We start from the raw sequence: 5000 nt of genomic DNA on the forward strand, positions 1-5000 counted from the left end.
GGAGGGCCGTTGGAAACTAGTCTGTCCTGAGAGCCGGGCACGGGTACAAGCGGGGCTGCTGGCTCCCAGAGTACGATTTCAGCAAAACACCAAAGAGTTTGAAAAGTACAACAAAAGACTTTGTCAAAATTGTTCCAAGTCTCGCACACCGTTCATTTTGTGACTTTCCAAGTGCTCTTTTCAAAGGTCTCTTTCCTGAGATTGAGCACCTTTCAGCAAAGCATCACTTTTCGGGCGCTTTCAAAGTGTACCCGCTGTCGTAAAAATGTTCTGAAAATCGTGTTCCCGAAAATCTCCGGGCACCCCGCCAACCCCCAAGGACAGAAATGACAAGTGTCAAGTTGGCGGGGCGTCGGGCCACCTGCTGCCGGCCATGAGCATCCAAATCCCCGCAGAAGGGGCATTTTCATTTCTTCATCGGGACTTCCGGCAATTTCCAAGGTTCAACTCATTAACGTTGTTCGCAGACACTTGCCAGAAAATGCAAGTGGCCACTTTGCCGGGCCGACTCGCTTGCCCAAGCGGGAAACCATCAACCGCAGGCCCGGTAAGGCGGCCGAATCTGACCTCATAGACTTCCACACAACGGGACTTTTGACTTTCCCGGCCGCGGGTGGCCTCCACCCGGCCTCAGCCATCAGCCCTGCCTGCCTCCAGCCGCCTTCTGGTTAATGAGTTATCCAGCCTGGCACTTCGGTTGCGCCAGCGAGACCAAGTCTCGGCTTTGGTTAATGATTTGAGCCGAACCGACCTGCCCCCCGCCACCGCGGGCTGAACTCGGGCAGGTCTGCCGATTTCCCGACTCCTTTCGGGGCCTAATCGGGTCGCGCGAGCCGCCTGGCGCGATCGGGGCCCATGCCCCGGCCTCTGCCAGGCCTCGGGCAGCCGCTTTTGAAGCCCGACCAAAAACCCGAAAAATGGGCAAAAAGGGAATAAATTCCCGCCCAAAAAGGGTGAATAGTCGGTTGGGCGGCAGCCCTGGTCGGTCTCTGCAGACCTGGAGGCTCGAGACGTTTGTTTGGAAAACTCACCAAGTCTCGATTCTGCCACCTCCTACCTCTGTGCAGATACCCCGCCAACCCCCAAGGACAGAAATGACAAGTGTCAAGTTGGCGGGGCGTCGGGCCACCTGCTGCCGGCCATGAGCATCCAAATCCCCGCAAAAGGGGCATTTTCATTTTCTTCATCGGGACTTCCGGCAATTTCCGAGGTTCAACTCATTAACGTTGTTCGCAGACACTTGCCAGAAAATGCAAGTGGCCACTTTGCCGGGCCGACTCGCTTGCCCAAGCGGGAAACCATCAACCGAAGGCCCGGTAAGGCGGCCGAATCTGACCTCATAGACTTCCACACAACGGGACTTTTGACTTTCCCGGCCGCGGGTGGCCTCCACCCGGCCTCAGCCATCAGCCCTGCCTGCCTCCAGCCGCCTTCTGGTTAATGAGTTATCCAGCCTGGCACTTCGGTTGCGCCAGCGAGACCAAGTCTCGGCTTTGGTTAATGATTTGAGCCGAACCGACCTGCCCCCCGCCCCCCCCGGGCTGAACTCGGGCAGGTCTGCCGATTTCCCGACTCCTTTCGGGGCCTAATCGGGTCGCGCGAGCCGCCTGGCGCGATCGGGGACCATGCCCCGGCCTCTGCCAGGCCTCGGGCAGCCGCTTTTGAAGCCCGACCAAAAACCCGAAAAATGGGCAAAAAGGGAATAAATTCCCGCCCAAAAAGGGTGAATAGTCGGTTGGGCGGCAGCCCTGGTCGGTCTCTGCAGACCTGGAGGCTCGAGACGTTTGTTTGGAAAACTCACCAAGTCTCGATTCTGCCACCTCCTACCTCTGTGCAGATACCCCGCCAACCCCCAAGGACAGAAATGACAAGTGTCAAGTTGGCGGGGCGTCGGGCCACCTGCTGCCGGCCATGAGCATCCAAATCCCCGCAAAAGGGGCATTTTCATTTCTTCATCGGGACTTCCGGCAATTTCCAAGGTTCAACTCATTAACGTTGTTCGCAGACACTTGCCAGAAAATGCAAGTGGCCACTTTGCCGGGCCGACTCGCTTGCCCAAGCGGGAAACCATCAACCGAAGAGGCCCGGTAAGGCGGCCGAATCTGACCTCATAGACTTCCACAACGGGACTTTTGACTTTCCCGGCCGCGGGTGGCCTCCACCCGGCCTCAGCCATCAGCCCTGCCTGCCTCCAGCCGCCTTCTGTTAATGAGTTATCCAGCCTGGCACTTCGGTTGCGCCAGCGAGACCAAGTCTCGGCTTTGGTTAATGATTTGAGCCGAACCGACCTGCCCCCCGCCACCGCGGGCTGAACTCGGCAAGGTCTGCCGATTTCCCGACTCCTTTCGGGGCCTAATCGGGTCGCGCGAGCCGCCTGGCGCGATCGGGGCCCATGCCCCGGCCTCTGCCAGGCCTCGGGCAGCCGCTTTTGAAGCCCGACCAAAAACCCGAAAAATGGGCAAAAAGGGAATAAATTCCCGCCCAAAAAGGGTGAATAGTCGGTTGGCGGCAGCCCTGGTCGGTCTCTGCAGACCTGGAGGCTCGAGACGTTTGTTTGGAAAACTCACCAAGTCTCGATTCTGCCACCTCCTACCTCTGTGCAGATACCCCGCCAACCCCCAGGACAGAAATGACAAGTGTCAAGTTGGCGGGGCGTCGGGCCACCTGCTGCCGCCATGAGCATCCAAATCCCCGCAAAAGGGGCATTTTCATTTCTTCATCGGGACTTCCGGCAAATTTCCAAGGTTCAACTCATTAACGTTGTTCGCAGACACTTGCCAGAAAATGCAAGTGGCCACTTTGCCGGGCCGACTCGCTTGCCCAAGCGGGAAACCATCAACCGAAGGCCCGGTAAGGCGGCCGAATCTGACCTCATAGACTTCCACACAACGGGACTTTTGACTTTCCCGGCCGCGGGTGGCCTCCACCCGGCCTCAGCCATCAGCCCTGCCTGCCTCCAGCCGCCTTCTGGTTAATGAGTTATCTAGCCTGGCACTTCGGTTTGCGCCAGCGAGACCAAGTCTCGGCTTTGGTTAATGATTTGAGCCGAACCGACCTGCCCCCCGCCCCCGCGGGCTGAAGTCGGGCAGGTCTGCCGATTTCCCGACTCCTTTCGGGGCCCTAATCGGGTCGCGCGTGCCGCCTGGCGCGATCGGGGCCCATGCCCCGGCCTCTGCCAGGCCTCGGGCAGCCGCTTTTGAAGCCCGACCAAAAACCCGAAAAATGGGCAAAAAGGGAATAAATTCCCGCCCAAAAAGGGTGAATAGTCGGTTGGGCGGCAGCCCTGGTCGGTCTCTGCAGACCTGGAGGCTCGAGACGTTTGTTTGGAAAACTCACCAAGTCTCGATTCTGCCACCTCCTACCTCTGTGCAGTTACCCCCGCCAACCCCCAAGGACAGAAATGACAAGTGTCAAGTTGGCGGGGCGTCGGGCCACCTGCTGCCGGCCATGAGCATCCAAATCCCCGCAAAAGGGGCATTTTCATTTCTTCATCGGGACTTCCGACAATTGCCGAGGTTCAACTCATTAACGTTGTTCGCAGACACTTGCCAGAAAATGCAAGTGGCCACTTTGCCGGGCCGACTCGCTTGCCCAAGCGGGAAACCATCAACCGCAGGCCCGGTAAGGCGGCCGAATCTGACCTCATAGACTTCCACACAACGGGACTTTTGACTTTCCCGGCCGCCGGGTGGCCTCCACCCGGCCTCAGCCATCAGCCCTGCCTGCCTCCAGCCGCCTTCTGGTTAATGAGTTATCCAGCCTGGCACTTCGGTTTGCGCAGCGAGACCAAGTCTCGGCTTTGGTTAATGATTTGAGCCGAACCGACCTGCCCCCCGCCTCCCCCGGCTGAACTCGGGCAGGTCTGCCGATTTCCCGACTCCTTTCGGGGCCTAATCGGGTCGCGCGAGCCGCCTGGCGCGACCGGGGACATGCCCCGGCCTCTGCCAGGCCTCGGGCTGCCGTTTTTGAAGCCCGACCAAAAACCCGAAAAATGGACAAAAATGGAAAAAATTCCCGCCCAAAAAGGGGTGAATAGTCGGTTGGGCGGCAGCCCTGGTCGGTCTCTGCAGACCTGGAGGCTCGAGACGTGACTTTGGAAAACTCACCAATTCTCGATCAGCCACCTCCTACCTCTGTGCAGGTACCCCGCCAACCCCCAAGGACAGAATTGACAAGTGTCAAGTTGGCGGGACGGATTTGACTTCGGTCGCCGAGCCCTGGAACTAATTTCCCGCAAACGGCTTCGGATTTAGCTCCATCCAGACTTCCGGGACGAAACTTGACAGGCCGTATCTCCGCACTCCCGGAGCGCAGCCGCACCGTTCCGGCACCCATCGACGCGGCTGGCCGAGCCCGAGCGAACGCACCCCACGGCGGACGGCTAGGCCTTTCCGATTTTTTCACCCTTTTTCCCGAAAAGATTCCAACTGGCAGGGACATTCGCCCGACGGCTTAAAGACATGCCCTTCTGCCACACTAACGTCCCCGCCTTCGTTTGGCTATGTTGGCTTCGTCATTTCCGTCTTTTATTAAAGATACCATCTTAAACACGCCGGTTAACCATTTGCCAGAGTTTTCGGTTAATGGTTTGCCACCTTCAACCCATTTGGTTAACCATTTGCCGCCGACAATTTTCAGTCATCAGTTGCCACATTCAGACTTTCTTCTCCGGTTGCATTTCGCGGACTTCCAGCGCGCTCGGCTTCGGGTCGGCCCGCAGGAATGTGCTAGCGTTCGATGCCGCTTGCCCTTCCCTCTTCCCCGCGCCGCGCACCCGACGAGCACAGCTGGCCCACCAGCGGAGATAGCCGTCGGAAAGCGGTCTCCAGCCAACGGCTGCACCTCCGCCGGCCAAAGAGCCGGCCGCACGCCGTCGCTGGCCTCCGGTGCGACCCGTCCGGCCGCAGCGGACGCTCTTTACCCGCGCCAGTTGCCACGTTGCGTCGTCATGTTACTGCCCAAAGACTGCAGCGGATGCCGGTTGCCCGGCGGGCCAAGCG

This window comes from Pristiophorus japonicus, unplaced genomic scaffold (genome assembly GCF_044704955.1).
Source record: "Pristiophorus japonicus isolate sPriJap1 unplaced genomic scaffold, sPriJap1.hap1 HAP1_SCAFFOLD_2030, whole genome shotgun sequence".
NCBI classification, from domain to species: Eukaryota; Metazoa; Chordata; class Chondrichthyes; family Pristiophoridae; genus Pristiophorus; species Pristiophorus japonicus.